Source organism: Humulus lupulus, chromosome 9 (genome assembly GCF_963169125.1).
Source record: "Humulus lupulus chromosome 9, drHumLupu1.1, whole genome shotgun sequence".
NCBI classification, from domain to species: Eukaryota; Viridiplantae; Streptophyta; class Magnoliopsida; order Rosales; family Cannabaceae; genus Humulus; species Humulus lupulus.
The window spans coordinates 27,467,463-27,487,450 of NC_084801.1; the positions used below are offsets into that span (position 1 = coordinate 27,467,463).

Sequence of the window (19,988 nt, forward strand, 5' to 3'; positions counted from 1 at the left end):
TACTCTTTCAACTGACGTGAGGCGTAGGCTATCACCTTGTCATTTTTGCATCAACACGCATCCCAATCCTAGCTTTGATGCATCGCATTAGACAACGAACTTATCGTCGGGTGTCGGTACACTAAGTACTGGTGTTGAGCAAAGCTTATCCTTAAGCAACTGGAAGCTTTCTTCAACTTATCATTCCAGTTAAACTTTTGTTGCTTCTGGGTCAGGTTGGTGAGTGGAGTGGCTATCTTAGAAAAGCCCTCTACAAACTTTCTATAGTAACCTGCTAGCCCTAAGAAGCTTCTTACTTCCGACGCGTTCTTTGGTCTAGGCCAATCCTTCACGGCCTCTACCTTCGATGGATCTACTGCAACTCCGTCTTTCGATAAGATGTGCCCGAGGAACGCCACTTGTGAGAGCCAAAACTCGCATTTCTTGAACTTCGCGTAGAGTTGATGCTCCTTCAATCGCGTCAAAATCATCCTCAAATGTTCCTCGTGCTCTACTTCATCCTTGGAGTATACTAAGATATCGTCGATGAATACAACGAAAAATTTATCTGAGTAATCCTTGAAGACTCTATTCATTAAGTCCATAAACGCGGCTGGTGCGTTAGTAAGACCAAAAGACATAACCAAGAACTCGTAATGTCCATAACGAGTCCTAAAGGCTGTCTTAGGAATATCTTCTCCCTTTACCTTGAGCTGATGATACCCGGACCGTAAATCGATCTTAGAAAATACAGTCGCGCCTCGAAGTTGATCAAACAAATCATCAATTCGAGGTAGCGGGTACTTGTTCTTAATCGTTACTTTGTTCAGCTCATGATAGTCTATGCACATTCGCATACTTCCGTCCTTCTTCTTCACGAATAGTACCGGAGCTCCCCATGGTGAATGGCTTGGCCTAATGAAACCCAAGTCTAGGAGTTCTTGTAGTTGTGTCTTTAACTCCTTGAGTTCCGTAGGTGCCATCCGGTATGGTGCCTTAGAGATAGGTTTGGTGCCGGGTACTAATTCTATCATGAAGTCTATTTCTCTAGTTGGCGGCAATCCTGGCAAGTCATCGGGGAAAACTTCTGGAAATTCTTGTATAACTCGAACATCTCCATCCTTAAGTGGCGTCTCCCTTTCCACGTTCGTGATGCTGGCTAAGAACGCTTGACATCCTTTCTCTATCCTTTGTTGAGCTTTGAGAGATGACACTAACGGGGTGCGTAATCCTGAAGCTTGTCCCATGAAGCATCGTCTCTGGCCGTCAGGAGTTTCGAACATCACCTTCTTGCGTTTGCAGTCGATCGTTGCGCCATGCCGTGCTAGCCAATCCATGCCTAGTATTACGTCGAAGTCCTTGATCACTAGCTCTATCAGGTCTCCTTCTAGTTCTATGTCCTCAATCTTGATCGGTACGTCTCGTACTATTCGTGATGATAGAACTACTTTGCCCGAAGGCAACTCGGTCACAAACCTAGTTCTAAATCTTTCACTAGGTTTGTCTAGTTTTTCTATCATTCCTAACGAGATCTACGAGTATACATCTACCAATCAAGTGATACTAGAACATATACTATCGAGGATAGGATCTGACCTGTAAATCCTTAGCATGGGTTCCTCCTTGGGTCAATGCAAAGACTTTGGTCTGGAACCATCGTTTAATCCTTCTTCTCCTCACTAACATTCATCAGAATCCTTTCTATTTCGATTGCCGTTTCTAGAACATTGGCATAGGTAGTGGTTCCCAGGTTTGCTAACTTAACCCCTAATTCCATCTTTGGTCTAAGTCCTCTTGGTCAACCTCGTAAAGTCGGTTGGGACCAACTCTGGTGCAAACTTGACTAATCTGTTGAACTGACGAGCATATTTTTCTACCATTAGCGATGACTGCCGAGGAGTAATACTTCTTGTGGAACGGCTCCACAAATCTTGTCCATATCATGGTGGTGACATCGTTAGTCTGCTGAACTAAGTCCCACCATATTCTGGCATCCTTCCTGAGTAATGACGAGACGCAGGATATGCGGTCCGTATTACTGAGGTTCATGTGCGTAAGAATTGGTTTTACATTCCTTAGCCACTCTTCTGCCTCAAAGGGGTCTATAGTCCCTTCGAAGTTTGGAGCGTGCTGCTTGCGGAACCTCTCATACACTGACTCCATATTCGGTACTGGATGTGGCGCGTAGTTCGTCACTGGCCATCCCCCATATGGACCAACTTGTTGGGGTGCTAGGGCCATTTGTTGTAGCTGCGGCTGCGGTTGCGGCGGAGGCTGAGGCTGAGTCTGCGCCTGTTGACGTTGTTGCTGCAAGAGTTCCTCGACTTGTTGTCGCCGTCTAGCGATTTCCGCGGTGTTGTCAGAAGGCGGTGTCGGCGTGTTGCGGCTAGTAGTAGCACGCACTCCTCTTCTGCGAACTGGAGGGCATTATTGGTCGTTGGAACAACGTTGGAGGCGTTTCCGCTGGTGCGTGCAGATCTTCGGAGCGACATCTTCACCAAAAGTTCTAACAGTCGAGAACTTGTTAGAACTTACCCTAATAGGCTCTAAGGCAAAAACTTATTCTAAAACAAACATATCTCGGACCTATTTATTATGACTTCTTATGAAAAGATTATATAGGTCTTTATTTATTATTAGAGTGGGTTTCTATACTTAGAAAAACAAGTCATCTTTATTTTCTAGGTGTGTTTCTTATCATCCTATATGACTTAATTCTCAGGCTCGAAACTTATCTTTGTTCCAAAGTTAACCATATTGAGGGAGGGCTGGGATCAGTAAAATCGTTCCCACTACTAAGGCCCCCTAACTCTCAATAAAGAAACTTGGTTCATTGACTTGTATCCACCCTCACTGAACTTAGTCATTATTTATTTTATTTATTACTTATTATGATTGTGAAAATAGAATCAAACTCATACATGATGATAAAATAACATGAAATTAATTTGGAAAAATAATTTTCACTTATTACAATCATAAAATAAAGAAATAAACAAAACAAACAATGAAAAACTAGCTATTCTTAAAAATCGGGATCTTCTACATCCGATCCTTCATCTAGCATATCATTATCTATCTCCTTATAATTATCATTGTCTTGAGCCTCAAAATTTCCTCGGGGAAGATTCAAGAAGATTCTATGTTGTTGCTCATTAGTGAATTGAAACTCTAAATCATAGGTGAACTTAAGTATGAGAGAATAATATCTTAGGGCTGCTTGTAAGTCATCATCATTATTTATATTCTCCCATATTTCTTCTAAAGTTAAAATTGCTGAAGGAAAATCTTTCAAAAGCCTAATTACTAGGACATATTGTTCTGCAGCTCTCATCATGATTTGCTTAGACTCTTGAAGGTGACCTATCTCTTTGTGGAACAAGATCAATCTTCGAGTGATCTTTTCTAGTACTCCTACGGTGTTTCTTGGCTCCCTTATTCTTTTTAAAGCCTTAATGGCTCGGATATCCTCATTGCTTAAAGCTCCATTCATTCTTAACTGAAACATAAACACTAAAGTCGTTAGCTATACACATAGACAAAGTAACTTGTAACTTGTAACTTAAACACTTACTTGGCGGTCCGATTCGGAGCTTTGGCATGTGTATCGAGGAGAACTTCATGCGAAGGAACCGTTTGCTCTGATACCAACTGTAACGACCCACTAATCTAGACTATTTGGACCATTAACGAATCTATACATAACAGTTACATTTTTGCGGAAATACCATAATTTTATTGAAACTTGTGGAAACAAAGGTTACTTTCATAAAATAAGTAGGATATGGGTACCCATTGTCTTTAAAGCAAAAATAACTTAAAAACTAAAAAGAGTTACATAGAAAATGCGGAAAATACATTTGAAACCATAAAAACATAAAGAAGACTACATCCTCGAATCGAATAACGCTCGGCCCCTTGACTCCATTCACCATCGATACACATCCTCTAAGCGTCACGAATCTTTCCACCTCTAAAGCTTATTTCCTGCACATATACAGAAAGGAATGAGCCTAATGCCCAGCAAGGAAAAATCTAACACATAGTCATAAACATAAACATAATTTCATAATAACGTAAAGACATATCATAACACATAATTCACTTATTATAATGGCCATTATTACTTGGGGTCCCATAGACTAAACAAGCATATGCCCATGGGATTAGTGGGGTCCTACTAGCTAAGTAGGTCATATGCCCATAACCCATTTGGGGTCTTGTTAGTCATATGGGTCATATGCCCAAGCCTACAAACATACACATATACATATCATAACACTTTTAATAACATAAATCATATAGATAACATAAGCACATAACATGTTGATTCTAGCCTATTTTCCTTACCAAAGTTACCGGGATTATGGACTGAGTTGGGACTTTTGGAACACTCCTAAAACCATAAGAAAGAGTGAGTCTAAAGAAAGGAGATGAAATAAAAGAGATGGAAAGACTAAACCATAAAAACATACTTACCAACTTATATGCTTAAGAGCTTGGATTCCCTAACCAAAATAAGAATAAGGTTAGGGGACTGAGTAGAAGGTTTTGAGAAAGGAAATAACATAAAATACAGAAAGGAACTAGAGTTTTGGGTTTACCTCAAAGATTGCAAGATCAATCTAACCTTCACCGAAATACTATAGAACTCACTTCCCAAAGTGTTTGATAAGCTTATGATGTTTAAGCTTATAGTTTTTTTCCCCAAACCAAGTGTTTACACTCTCACACTCACTTAACACTAGCAGCTTCTGAACTTAGAGCAAATGGTGAATAATGGCTGGGTACTAGGTCCTATTTATAGAGTTTGGGAATGAAAATATCTTGATTTTACTTGAATAAAAATAATGGCTTTTTTAGGTGAAAATCATTTGAATAATCGTTCAGCAGAGGCTGAAGACTCGTTCACAAGATGCTGGACTGTTGAAGGAGTTTGAATGGCTGAAAGGAAATGAATTCAAAAGAGTTTGAATCCATGCTGAAGGAGGCGATATATCGCCCCCTGTAGGCGATATATCGCCTGGGCCAGTATGCCCGAGGCGACCGTGCATCGTTTCGTGTTTTCCGTATCTACGTGCTGCGACATATCGCCCCCTATAGCTGCGATATATCGGCACACGCTGAATATTTAAACACGAAATTACACATTTTTAGCTAAGTTTGAATGGAGTAAACAGCCTTGACTAAGCCCTCAACGTACTCAAAGCTGCTGACTGACCCTATAACATTCAAACTTTACTCCTTATTATATTTAATCCTCAAAAATCTTAATCCTTAATTACAATTCAAAACATGTGCTTAAAATCCTATTGGTTGATGTCTAAACCTTATAATATAATAATATAATCCTTAATATCAGTCACATTAATCAAACCTTAGGTTATACTTAATATTCTTAAACTATAGGTTAAACTTAGAAAATCTATAAGTACTACTATGAGTGTCCAAATAACTCCCGGTCTGAACCAAAAATCCAAAGTAACAAAGATAATGCTATAAATACTATCATACTACTATCTATCTTAGCTAAGTAAAGTTCTTGGACTCTACACATCCAATTCGAGGAAGTGACCAGCTCGTACAAGTCTGTCATGACGCACAATGAAGGACCCAAAAGACTGTTGGAAAAAAACTTATACAGGATCTTTATTTATTTTCATGTATATCTGATATTAAAAAAATTAATACGAGATAGCCTAAAACATGTTTCTAAATTGAATTCAAAGAGAAACAAAAAATATAATACTTACAGTATACGCAGCGGAATTAAGAGTCCTTCCTTCAGTTTCTCTAACTCTTGTATCCTCTCTGTCGCAGAGTATTATCAAGAAACTGAACCGATCTTCTATTTTCTTCACGATCTTCCAATGTATCCTTAGAACCACCTAGACTAGTGTGGGCAATTCTCAACACATGAGATAGATATAGAGAGAAGAAGAGAAAATACAAAGTGGCTTAGAAAAGGACTTGTGTTTAGAGAGAATATAAAACTATCAGAAAATCTGACTTATCAAAAACCCTTTTTTTGACTTCTCTATAACACTCCTTTTATAGACTCAATTAGGCCATTTAATTTAATTAAAAAATCAATAAAATAACGGCCATTTTGAAGCCCTAGGTCAAAATTATCATGGGCTATAGGCCCGTGAAATTTCCCATTTGATTATAAGCCCATTGGACTTAAAATCAAGGCCTGTATTATTTTCTATTGATTTAATTAATCAAATAATTATTTAAATCCTTTATCAAATTAATTATTTATAATTTGAACCTTGATTTAAATTTATTTAATAATTTAGATACCAATTTATCTTAATTAATAAATCTGCCATAATTTCTCTTTTCTTCTCAAAATTACACAACTCTGTGAAACTATCCAAAATTGACCTGATCAACTTTGATAATTCTAATTGATGATTAAATCAATTAATTGAGACTATCTATATGATTTTATCCAAGGTACAATGGGGACCATGGGCCTATGAAACCAAGCTCCAATAAGTTATCATAAATCTAACAAATAAATTTACTAACTTATTAATTCCTCATGACTCCACTATAGACTTGGAATTGCGCTCTTGAATTCATAGAACGCTCTATAACAAATATAGATACGCTATTAATTATCCATTGTTACAACCATAATTGTCACTCAATCCTCTATAGACGGTCTACAATGAGATAGGACTAAAATACCGTTTTACCCCTCATTGTATTTTATCCTTAAAACACTTAGTTCCTTGTAAATGATATTTCAGTAAACTAATTTAATTACTAAAATGAGATCTCTATCATTTAACACCTTGAACCAAACTAAAAGGAAACCATCGTTTCACTTCTTCATCAGAAGCTATAGATGTTCATATCTATGATTAACACTCCCACTCAATTATACTACCGAGTTCCCAAGATGTAAGTATGGGCTAGTCCGTAGGGTAAGCTGGTAACGAACAAGTCAAAGAACTCAAATAATACAATCAGTTAGAATACTAACCACTCAGAATTGAGATTGAATTGACCTATGGTCAACTATATGATATGACTAGAATAGATAATAACGGTATGTTTACTTATCTTATCAACTGTCAATATCGGTCCTGTCCGATGTAACAAATACATCCGATCTTATCTACTTTGCTAATGTTCTGGAAAGAACATAACACTATAATGTGTAAGTAGATCATATCGTAGATTGGCAAGTCAGTGTAAATCCGGTGCACTGACTAATCTTATGACTAACTTATTTTGAACATATAATCATATTTATATTCCACTGTGATTACGTCACTATAAATAAGATTAGCTATATGCTCGGGATTTAATAGAAGTTTATATTAAATAAATAATCATGAAAATAAAACATGTGAGCAAAGTGATTGACCAAGTCAAAAAATGATTTCTATTCTTTTGTTGATAATAAAATGAGATTACAAAGAATTTGGGTTTTAATTAGGGCATAAAACCCCAACAAAGACTTAGAGATTCCTCATACGCTCATTAATGCTCATATTTTATTATACATTTACTACCCGAGATATCAGATATAAATTCTATAGACAATCATATCATTATGTAAATGAGAGGTTATCCAAATTTATTATTTACCATATTTATGTACGTGGTGACCCAAAGTTGTCTAGAAAAATCCCCCATAAATACTAGGGGAATGGATAGAAAAATGGATCGATTCTTGATATACTGAAACTTTGCTGAAATTGTCATGAACAATTTCTCTCAGAGCCCTAAATAGATCAATACGATTGTTTTGTGGAGTAGGTGAATTTTAACCACTAAACCATATGTAAAATTGTGGGGTTTGTGTTATTTTTTTTATTTGTTTAATTACAGTTTAGGAAAAGTCTAATATCCCTATTGTCGGATTTCTTAATCCACTGTTGGCGAGAAATCGCGTTAACAAGTACATACAAAGATTGTATCATACTATTTTGAGTTATCACAGTTAAGAAATTATGACCTATTTTCCCTAATCAATATGAATATTTCTCTATTTCATTATAATTAAAATAAATAATTAGTGTAATGATATGTACACCCAAAATATACCTTAAAATATTATACATAGTAATGTGACAGTGTTTTTTAAAATATTGTGTCAAAATTTTAATAAATGTGATTGGTTAGGCTTAACTGTCACGTCACTCCATGTAAAGTTTAAAGTTTAAGTGCATATTTTGGGTAAACATATCATTACTCTAATAATTAATATAAATAAAATATGAAACGGGTTCAAATTCAAATAAAAGAAATATTTTTTCCTAAATAAAGTGTTGAACCTTTTTCTTAACTTCTCATTTGTAAGTCAATAAATGTGTAGTCTCCTCCAAATTATCTTCATGAAGGACCAAGGAAATAGAAGTTACTCCGCATTTGCCTAGTTATCAGGCGAGCACTTCTTAGGCTAATCAAGCCTTACTGAGGGTCTTGCTAACGAGTTTCTATTCTGTTACTAGACTTTCATGTCACTCGTGAGCAGGTATGCTCGCAAAGTTGATGTGGTGATTGATCCTCTTTAAGATCAACGGTTTTAACTACCTCACTGACCAAAAGCATTTAGTTGGTTAAATCTGTTATAACGTTTCTTGCTTCAGCTATAGTCTATAAATAGCTTTAGCTCTTTTTGTTCAATGACTTGTAATCAATTCAAGAGTAAGAGAGAGACCGAGATTAGGAAAGCTTGTTAGACAGAGTTTTTCAGTTCTTTGAGATTAAGGGCTGAGGGTGTACTCGGGGTTTGGTTGAAGAACTGAGATTGTTCTTCTGTTCTGAGTGCTGTGAGCTTGAGAGATTCTGTCGGTTGTGTTTTGTACAAGTTCAGATTATTATTATTGGATTCGAGTTGATGAAGCTCAACTGAAGTATGGTCAGGGATCATATTGATCTCTAGGACCGGAACCAGGATAACTTCTGTGTTGTTCTTTCATTGTTCCTCTGTTTATATATTCTTGATTAATTGATTTCGTTTATGCTCTTAACCAAATATTTGATTTGTTTGACCATCAATTATTTAGATCAATCTGTTTGTTAGATAGATTTCTAACAGTGGTATCAGAGAGCCAGGTTCGTGATCGGCAAGAAGGCACCAAGATCATTCAAGATTGATATGTTCTTTCAAAGATGGTCACATCAGCAAGGTTCGAACTTGAGAAGTTCGATGGAATAGGAGATTTTGGTCTATGGAGGGAAAGCTTGAAAGGAATTCTTGTTCATTAGAAAGTTGCCAAAGCACTCAAACCAAAGGATGAACTTTCTGAGAAATTGAAGAAAGAAGAGATTGAGGATATGGAAGAGTTGGCCTATTACACCATTATCATGTACCTGTCCAACACAGTGAGAAGAAAGGTTCAAAGCTTGAAGACAGCCAGGGAGTTGTGGGATTAACTTGAGGAAATCTATATGAAGCCCTCTTTAACTAACAAAATAAATCTGTTAGAATCATTATATGGCTTTAAAATGATTTCAAATCTGTCTTTAGATGATAATCTTGATGCTTTTAATCAAATTATAATTGGTTTGGCTAACCTGAAATACATTGTAGATAAAGAAAGTCAAGATGTCATTTTGCTTCGATCTCTACCAGCTGCTTACCAAGAACTGAAGGCAGTGATTAAGTATGGAAGGGACACACTTACCCTCAGTGATGTTCTTGGAGCACTTAAATAAAAAAAAAAACAGGAATTAAACAAGGAGAAGGACAAAGTGAAAGATGAAGCTTTCATGGCCAAAGGAAGAGATCATGTCAGAGGAAGAGATCAGACCAGAAGAGATCCATCCAGAGGACATCACAGATCTCATTCAAGATCAAAATCCAAGGGAAAACATCACAAAGACAGAAAGTGTTATTTCTGTCGCAAAGTTGGGCACGTCAGAAGGTTCTGCACTGAGTTTAAAAATAAACTCAAGGAAGACAGGGAAAAGAAGCAAGACTCTGTGTCCATTGCTGAAGATACAGATCAATGTTCTTCTGATGGCGACTTATATACGGTTTCTAGGTGCTTGTTGATTAGTTCTGGTCTAGGAAAGAATTTTTGGGGGAAAAGCTTTGATTACTGCATGTTATTTGATAAATAGAAGTCCTAGTAGGGTCTTAAAATTGAAAACACCTTATGAAATGCTAGTTGGTAAAGCACTAAGTCTCAGGCACTTAAGAATATTTGGCTGCACTGCTTATGCTCATAAAAAAGAAGATAAACTTGATCCTAGAGCCGTGAAATGTATTTTTCTGGGTTATCCCACTGGTGTGAAAGGTTATAGACTGTGTACTATTGAAAATGGAAGACCTAAGATTGTTATCTCTAGAGATGTAGTTTTCAATGAACATGAGTTTATGCACTTGAAAGCCGAGAAGGGTATGTTTTCTGATTTTGCAGGAAACAACAAAGGCAGAAAAGACCTGACTGAATTTGAAACAGAGTTTGGAACTACAACAACAAATGACCAAGCTCCTGCTCACACTGACGAAACTGATGCTGAAGAACCAGTTCAAGGACCTGAAACTGAGGTGGAACAACAAGAAATGGTTCAGTCAGATCAAACTGAGTTGGAAGACTACCAGTTGGCTCGAGACAGAACTAGAAGAGAAATAAGGCCACCAAAAAGATATGCTGAAGCTGATCTAATAGCCTATGCTCTAGCTACTCTCCAACCTGAAGAAATACCAGAACCAACCACCTATGAGGAAGCTATGGCGAGCAAGTCAGGGAAGAAATGGTTAGCTGCTATGGAAGAAGAAATGGACTCCTTGAAGAAGAACAAGACATGGATAATAGTACCAAGGCCTCATGGACAGAAAGTGGTATCATGCAGATGGATTTTTAGAATAAAAGAAGGCATGACAGAAAAGGAACCACCTAGATACAAGGCCAGGCTGGTAGCAAAAGGGTTCACACAAGTTGAGGGAATAGATTACACTGATATATTCTCTCCTGTGGTGAAATACAAAACCATTAGGATGATGCTTGCTATTGCTGCACATCAGAGCCTTGAAGTTGAGCAATTAGATGTTAAAACTGCTTTCTTGAACGGTTTCCTTGAGGAAGAAATCTACATGGAGCAACCACCTGGTTTTCAGGTGGAAAACAACAAAACAGAAATGGTATGCTTGCTCAAGAGATCTTTATATGGATTGAAGCAATCTCCAAGACAATGGAACAAGAGGTTCAACTTATTTGCTCAAGGGATTGGTTTTGTAAGGTCTAAATTTGATTCTTGCTTATACTATAAGGATTTGGAAACAACAAGTATTGTTTTCCTGTTATTGTATGTTGATGACATGATGATCATCAGCAGAGACAAGACAAAGATCAAATTTATTAAAGATAAACTCAAGTTTGAGTTTGAAATGAAGGACCTTAGACCAGTGAGGAAAATTCTAGGCATAGAGGTTCTACGAAACAAGAATGAAGGGAAATTGATTCTCAATCAGAGCAGCTACATTGCTAAGGTGATAAAAAGGTTCAACTTGGATACTTCTAAGGCTACTGCAGTACCATTAGCTGGACACTTTAAGCTGTCCAATGAACAATGTCCTAAAACTGAAACTGAGAGGAAGGAAATGGAGAAGGTTCCCTATGCTGTAGCTGTTGGATGCCTGATGTACATCATGGTTAGCACAAGACTAGATATTGCACACTCTTTAAGTGTTTTGAGCAGATACATGTCAAATCCTGGTCCCGAGCACTGGAAAGCTTTAAAATGGCTGATAAGATATCTGAAGGGAACGTCCAAGTATGGCTTGATATATGAAAGGGACCCTGGAAAAGTTTCCCTAAATGGTTATGTAGATGCTGACTATGCCTCTAACAGGGACAACAGAAGGTCTACTACAACTTATGTTTTTGACCTAAACAAGAGTTGCATAAGCTGGAAATCACAACAGCAACAAGTGGTAGCTTTGTCTACAATAGAATCCGAATTTATGGCCACAACTGAAGCTTTTAAAGAAGCAATTTGGATTCAAGGAATTCTCCAAGAGTTGAAACTATTGAAGGAAAAAGGAACAATCTACTCGGACAGCCAATCATCAATTCATTTGTGTAAAAATCCTGTTTACCATGAGAAGAGTAAACATATTGACATCAGGCTATACTGGATAAGAGAGAAGATTGAAGGCAAAATACTCGAACAGGAGAAAGTTCACACTAGTGAGAACCCTGCAGACATGGGAACTAAGGTTCTAACTCTCACCAAGTTGAAACATTGTCTCAACTTGCTGAAAATTAGAGATTGCTGAAATTTTTTGAGCTCTTCATCATCTTCGAAGATCATTCTTAGTTAAAACTCTTAATCTTTAAAGGATCAAGGTGGAATTTGTGGTGATTGATCCTCTTTAAGATCAACGGTTTTAACTACCTCATTGACCAAAAGCATTTAGTTGGGTAAATCTGTTATAACGTTTCTTGCTTCAGCTATAGTCTATAAATAGCTTTAGCTCTTTTTGTTCAATGACTTGTAATCAATTCAAGAGTAAGAGAGAGACAGAGATTAGGAAAGCTTGTTAGAGAGAGTTTTTCAGTTCTTTGAGATTAAGGGCTGAGGGTGTACTCGGGGTTTGGTTGAAGAACTAAGATTGTTCTTCTGTTCTGAGTGCTGTGCGCTTGAGAGATTCTGTCGGTTGTGTTTTGTACAAGTTCAGATTATTATTATTGGATTCGAGTTGATGAAGCTCAGCTGGAGTATGGTCAGGGATCATATTGATCTCTAGGACCGGAACCAGGATAACTTCTGTGTTGTTCTTTCATTGTTCCTCTGTTTATATATTCTTGATTAATTGATTTCGTTTATACTCTTAACCAAATATTTTATTTGTTTGACCATCAATTATTTAGATTAGTCTATTTGTTAGATAGATTTCTAACAGTTGAGCTTGACACTTGAAGGAGTATTAGTGAATTACATTGCTTGTCAAATTAAAAAAAACAAAAGATCTTGGAATGTTTGCCATTATGATTTTGAAACCAGTGTATATAGTTAGCAAGACCGAATGAAACTGAATGGTGATAAAAAAATGCCAGTATTGTTTTGAATTGATTGGTTATATCCAGAATTGTGGGGGAAAAAAACAAACGAAGAATTTCAAGTAGGCATATACCACTACTGGTAACATAGTGAAAGTGCTTCAACTTTCTCTTTATTTTCTTCAAACAAAAGTGAGATATCATCTAACTAGACTAACGTACATGAGATGATAGTTGATAAAGATACAAGAGAAAATAGAAAAGAAAGCAAAATAATTGCAATAACTTATCAATAATATTAAAGATTTCACCTAATATTTTTGTTTTAAATATTCGTTAAGACTAACTGAGATGGGTGGAATGCTCTGTTCGTGCCTAAAAAAGTTATCAGAATCTACTTCGCTTTTCACTCTTGCCAATCTGTAGAAGTTGTTCTTGTAATACTTGTTACCCCAAACACTTGCCTCAGTAAAACTTGTGTACTTGTTCTTGTTAATCCTCAAATCAAGATCTCTATAGTTGACATAAGCTTGTCTAGGAGAGTTGGAAACATAAGGAGTCATATAGTCATACAACTCCCTAATCCAATCCAAGTGCCTTTTGGGGTCTTTTTCATCATCTCCCCATGATGTTAAGTACTGACTCAAGAACAATATTCCTTTTCTGTGAGGATAAGGAGTTTCAGATTCTGAAATCTTACTCATCATTCCCCCAAATGGAGTCCAAATCGTCACTGCATTGTCTTCTTCCAACATCCTTTTCCATAAGCCCTGCAGTCCCTTTTCGGGTATGGGAACTTTCACAAAATCAGATTTGGCTTTGAAGTTAGTTCGGAATGTTGATGTGCCTTGCAGCAAAACTTCAAGGGGTGTTCCACTTTGGTAACCTCCTACGTAAAGCACAGATTGAACCCAACTCGTTTCAACACAATCTTTTCGAGTCAATCCCAGTTCAGGAAAACCCTTTTTCATAACTTGAAGGAGTCTATCAGCTCCTCCTAGGAATAGAGCATTATAAGTATTGACAACAGTTCTTTGATTACTGACATTCACTACTTGCATGATGATATTGATGAAGAGGTTTACATCAAGCTTTGTCATAACACTTTGCCACTTATAGAGAAGCTCTATAGCGCCTTGTGCCAATACTTTGTTAACTCTAAAAACTGTAACAATTTCAGGAACCGGTACAAGTTTAATCTTCCACCAAAGAATGATGCCGAAGCTTCCTCCTGCACCACCTTTGATTGCCCAAAACAAATCTTCTCCCATGGCTTCTCTATCGAGAATTATTCCATGAGCATCGACCATTTTAGCATCGATAACATTGTCAGCTGCAAGACCATATTTTCTCATCATGGCACCATAAGCTCCTCCTGTTATGTGGCCACCAATGCCTAAACTGGTACAAATTCCAGCTGCAAAGCCATGGGCTTTGCTTTTTTGGGCGATTCTGTAGGAAACATCTTCGTTAGTGGCGCCGGCTTGAATCCATGCCGAGTTATCGATGATGTCAACATTGACAAGTCGAAGGTTAACAAGGTTTATAACAATGAAAGGTATTTCTATTTCGGATACGTAAGAGACACCTTCATAGTCATGGCCTCCACTACGAACTCTCAGATGTAACCCTAGTTTTTTGAGCGTACTACAGATGCTTCGACTTGGGAATCATGTAAGGGGGTAAAAATGAACTCTGGTTTTGGAACTGAAGGCTTCAAGAACCTTAGATTCGTCGCTGAAGATTGTAGAACTGAAGTGAATGATGCATTTTCTGGAGTGAAGAGGGTTGTAACTGTTAAATAACCTTTGTTTATAGTCCTTTAGTTAGTTTAGGCCTTGATATATTTCGGTTATATTTTCTGTTAAGGCCTCTTGGCTAACTACTTTTCTGTTTCTCTCTTTCTTGTAATTGTTTGGTTATAAATAAGAGGTTTCTCTCTCAGGTCAATTCATTCAATTTTCTGAGAGCTTTCATCTTAAATATCTCTCTTACTTTCTTCTCTGTTCTGTTCTTTACATGGTATCAGGCCTCCACGGTCCTACCCTTGTGTTCATTCTCTCCAATGGCGACTACCGATTCTACTATCCACGAAGATGGCACTTCCTTTTCTGCCCTCACTCCACAGCAGCAACATTTCATTGCCTTATCTCAAGCCCTAAACCACGCCCTCCCAGTGAAGCTTGACCGAACCAATTTCCTCCTTTGGAATGCTCAAATGGAGAACGTTATTTACGCTAACGACATCGAGGATTATCTGGATGGCTCTAATGTTGCTCCTGAGAAGTTTCTTGTTGGCTCTACCACTCTCAATCCTGCATTTTTCACTTGGAGAAAGAAGGATCGTCTGATTCTTAGTTGGATCTTCTCTTCTCTCACTCATGAAATTATGGCCCAAATTGTTGGGCATTCTACTAGTGCAGCCGCCTGGACTGCCCTTCAACAGATCTATTCCTCCACCTCTAATGCTCGTCTCCTGCAATTACGTCTCCAGCTACAAACTCTCAAGAAAGGCGGCACTCCCATGCTCGAATATATCCTCAAGATTAAGAATCTTGCTGATCAATTGGCTGCCTGCTCTGAAAAGGTCTCGGAAAAAGACCAAGTCTTGTATCTTCTTGCAGGTCTTGGAGCTGACTATAACTCCTTTGTGGTGTCTGTTACCTCTAAGTCCAAGAGCATTACTTTCGAGCAAGCTACAAGTCTTCTCCTTGCTCATGAAACCCGCTTGGAGAACCAGAATTCTGTTGATGAATCTACCTCTATTTCTGGTAATGTGGCTTACAAGCACTCTCAAATTCAGTCTCAACCATGGTATCGCAACTCTCAAGGCAGGGGTTCTGTCCATCCTCCTCCCCCTAACTCTGGCTCTCGAGGTCCCCCTAGATCGAATCACTCCGGGCCAAGAATCATATGCCAACTGTGTCTCCGCCCAGGCCATGGTGCTTTCAGCTGCTACAGGCGGTTTGATCCAAATCTGCCTTCACCTTCCTCCGCAGTTCCCTCGTCGGCTTCCTCTTCTGGTGCCTCAGCAATGATCGCAAGTTCCAACACAGTTGCCGACGACACTTGGTTACTTGATTCTGGAGCATCCCACCATCTCACACCCTCTTCCAATGCTCTTGATCAATCTTCCACTTACTCTGGTACCGACTCTGTGACAGTCGGTAATGGTAATTCCCTTTCAATTTCTTCAATTGGTCATTCTCATCTAAAGTCCTCTTATTCATCTTTTCAATTGAACAATGTTTATCTTGTTCCTAAACTAACTTCCAATCTTCTTTCTGTGTCTAAATTTTGCTTGGATAACCATGTCTTTATTGAATTTTATTCCAATCATTATAACATCAAGGATCTCTCTTCGAAGAAATTGCTCCATCAAGGCTACCTTGATCGCGGTCTCTATACTTTTCAAGTTGCTTCAGCCTTGCGCACTTCTGGTTCTTCTTCTAGTGTTCGTGCCTATCACTCTACTATTCCTTCATCAGATTTTCCTGTTCCTTCCAGTCTTTCCTTTTCAAATGTTACTCAGACTCCAGCTGCTATTTGGCATGCTAGGCTTGGTCATGTAAATTCTACTATTGTTAATATTGTTCTACATCAATGTAATAAACCCTTTCAATATAATAAAAATCATGTTTGCACATCTTGTCAATTGGCCAAAAGCCATCGACTCCCCTTTGCTAACTCTAATTCTCATGCCACAAAACCATTACAATTGGTTCATACCGATTTATGGGGACCTTCCCCTATCACTGCTATTGATGGCTCTAAATACTTTGTTCTTTTCCTTGATGATTTCTCTCGCTTCACATGGATTTATCCACTGTCAAGTAAAGATCAAACAATCTCAGCATTTAAACAATTCAAATTGTTAGCAGAAAATCAGTTTAATACCACCATAAAAGAACTTCAGTCCGATAATGGCGGTGAGTTTAAAAGCTTTCTTCCCTTTCTTCACTCTTGTGGCATTAGTCACCGTTTCTCTTGTCCCCATACCTCAGTCCAAAATGGTCGCGTCGAACGCAAGCATCGCCATGTCGTTGAGACTGGTCTTGCTATGCTAGCTCATGCATCCCTTCCTCTTCGTTATTGGCTATATGCCTTTAGAGCAGCAACCTATATCATTAATCGCCTACCCACCAAACTCCTCCATTTTAAATCTCCATTTCAAGTCCTATACTCCAAATCTCCTGACTACTCTCTGTTTCGTACTTTTGGTTGCTTGTGTTTCCCGTGTCTTCGCCCGTATAACAAACACAAACTCCAATTTCGGTCTTCCCCTTGTATTTTTTTGGGTTATAGTACATCTCATAAAGGCTATCTTTGTCTAGATCCTTCCTCTCGCCGCATATACACCACTCGTCATGTCGTTTTTGATGAGGCCTCTTTTCCCTCATTTACAAATCCATGTCCTTCTGCGGTCAAATCTATCTATGTTCCTACTCCAGCTCTTATACAATTCTCTCCCCCTCACTCTCTTCATATCTCTCATCCTACCCCTTCCACTTCTCCCTCTTTCTCCTCTTCCTTACCCCCCTCTTTCCCTCTTACTTCAGATCAAGTTCCCACTACTACTACTGTGCAGAATGTTGTTGATACTAATGTTGTTGATACTAATGCTGTTGTTTTAGATCAGGTCTCTACTGATAATGTTTTGCAGGTTCCCATGGCTGCACCAACATCACATTCTCTTACTGATATTGTTCAAGTCCCATCCGTAGCCAACACTCATCCAATGTTGACTCGTGCGAAGTGTGGCATCCACAAACCTCGAGCTCTTGTGGTAAAAAAGGCTCCTGATCTTCACAAGCCCCCCCGCACCTTCACACAAGCCTTGAGCATACCTCATTGGAAAGCTGCCATGGAACTTGAGCTTCATGCTCTTCATCATAACTCCACCTGGCAGCTTGTTCCTTGTCCTCCTACCACCAATATTATTGATTGTAAATGGCTCTTCAAGTTGAAATACAAGCCGGATCGTTCAATAGACCGCTATAAAGCACGGCTGGTTGCTCGGGGTTTTACACAAACAGCAGGGGTTGATTATTTCAACATGTTTTCCCCGGTTGTTAAACCAGGGACAGTGCGTGTTATGCTCACTTTGGCTCTCTCCAACGGCTGGTCTCTTCGGCAAATCGATGTTCACAATGCTTTCCTCAACGGTGATCTTTCAGAAACTGTGTATATGTCTCAACCACCCGGATTTGTCAGCTCTACCCAGCCACATTATGTCTGCAAATTATCCAAGGCTCTTTATGGTCTCAAGCAGGCGCCACGTGCCTGGTTTGCTAAGCTCAGTCAAGCTCTGTCCAGCTGGGGTTTTTCCTGCTCCAAAGCTGACCCTTCCTTGTTCATTTTGCATCGACCTTCCTATGCCATCTTCATACTTGTTTATGTGGATGACTTGATCATCACTGGCAGTGATTCTACTAAACTTGAGAACATTGTGAAAGCTTTACACAATCAGTTTGCTATTCGTGATCTCGGTCAGCTTCACTACTTTTTGGGAATAGAAGTCACTCGGGCATCCAATCAGTTACACCTTTGCCAACAGAAATATGTTCATGACATATTATCCATGACTGACATGCTTGATACTAAGCCAGCCCCTACCCCTGGAATGGTTGGGAAACCTCTCTCTCAAAATGATGGAATTTTACTCGACGACCCCTCTGAGTACAGGCGTGTCATTGGCTCTCTTCAGTATGTCACTATGACCCGCCCGGACATCGCTTATGCTGTTAATCGTGCCTGCCAATTTATGCACGCACCCACTACTTCTCACTGGCAAGCAGTAAAACGCATCTTACGTTATCTTCGAGGCACTCAGTCTCACGGCATCACCTTTACCGCTGCTACGAAGCTTCATCTCACTGCCTTCACGGATGCGGACTGGGCGTCCAACCCCGATGACAGACGTAGCACTGGTGGCTACTGCGTTTTCTTGGGTGATAGCATCGTCTCATGGTCCTCGGCCAAGCAGAAAGTGATCTCTCGGAGTAGCACCGAGTCTGAATATCGTGCCCTTGCAAATGTTGCTGCAGAACTCACCTGGTACAAACACTTGTTCACTGATTTGCAGCTGCGTATAGCCTCCACTCCAGTTGTTTGGTGTGATAATATGTCTGCAGCTCACTTGGCCTTAAATCCTATCTTCCATGCCCGCACAAAACACATCGAAATCGATTTCCACTTCATCCGTGATATGGTAAATCGCAAGGAAATCAGTGTGCAATATGTTCCTTCGGAACACCAAGTCGCAGACATACTTACTAAACATTTGCTAGTGGCTCAGTTCTCGACCTTGTGTGCCAAACTGACTGTCCTTCCCAGGCCACTCAGTTTGAGGGGGGCTGTTAAATAACCTCTGTTTATAGTCCTTTAGTTAGTTTAGGCCTTGATATATTTCGGTTATATTTTCTGTTAAGGCCTCTTGGCTAACTACTTTTCTGTTTCTCTCTTTCTTGTAATTGTTTGGTTATAAATAAGAGGTTTCTCTCTCAGGTCAATTCATTCAATTTTCTGAGAGCTTTCATCTTAAATATCTCTCTTACTTTCTTCTCTGTTCTGTTCTTTACAGTAACGACTGGAACAGAAAGCTCAGAATTGATTGAGACACATTGGGTGAAGGTTTCTGCTATTGTAATTGAGTTGGCCAAGGAATAACATGAATGAAGAAGAAGAAGAAGAAGAGAATATAGTACTGTGACTACTGCCATAGATGATAATTTTTAGTACTATGCATCATGATAGAGTACTACCTTGTTATACAGTACCGTTTTCTTTTAATATTATTATCCAACACCAGATTAGATAAATTAAATATTGAGGTGAGTAGAAAGTTTGGTTGCTTGCAAGTCATTGGATAGTTTAAATAAGAATTTATTCATCCAAAAAAATTCCAAGAGTTGTTCAAGATTGGAACGACTCTTGTGTAATCAATATGATATTGTCGGTGGTTTGATTGTCATGACATGCTTTTTCTTTTCCTTCCAAACACATCTTTTGAAAAAAATTATTTTCCAAAAC

General features: G+C 38.6%; 1 pseudogene; it reads right to left on the reverse strand.

The window, feature by feature from the left end:
• Positions 1 to 13,267: 13,267 nt before the first annotated feature.
• On the reverse strand, positions 13,268 to 19,678 carry LOC133799550 (berberine bridge enzyme-like 26; annotated as a pseudogene).
• Between the last annotated feature and the right edge of the window lie 310 nt (positions 19,679 to 19,988).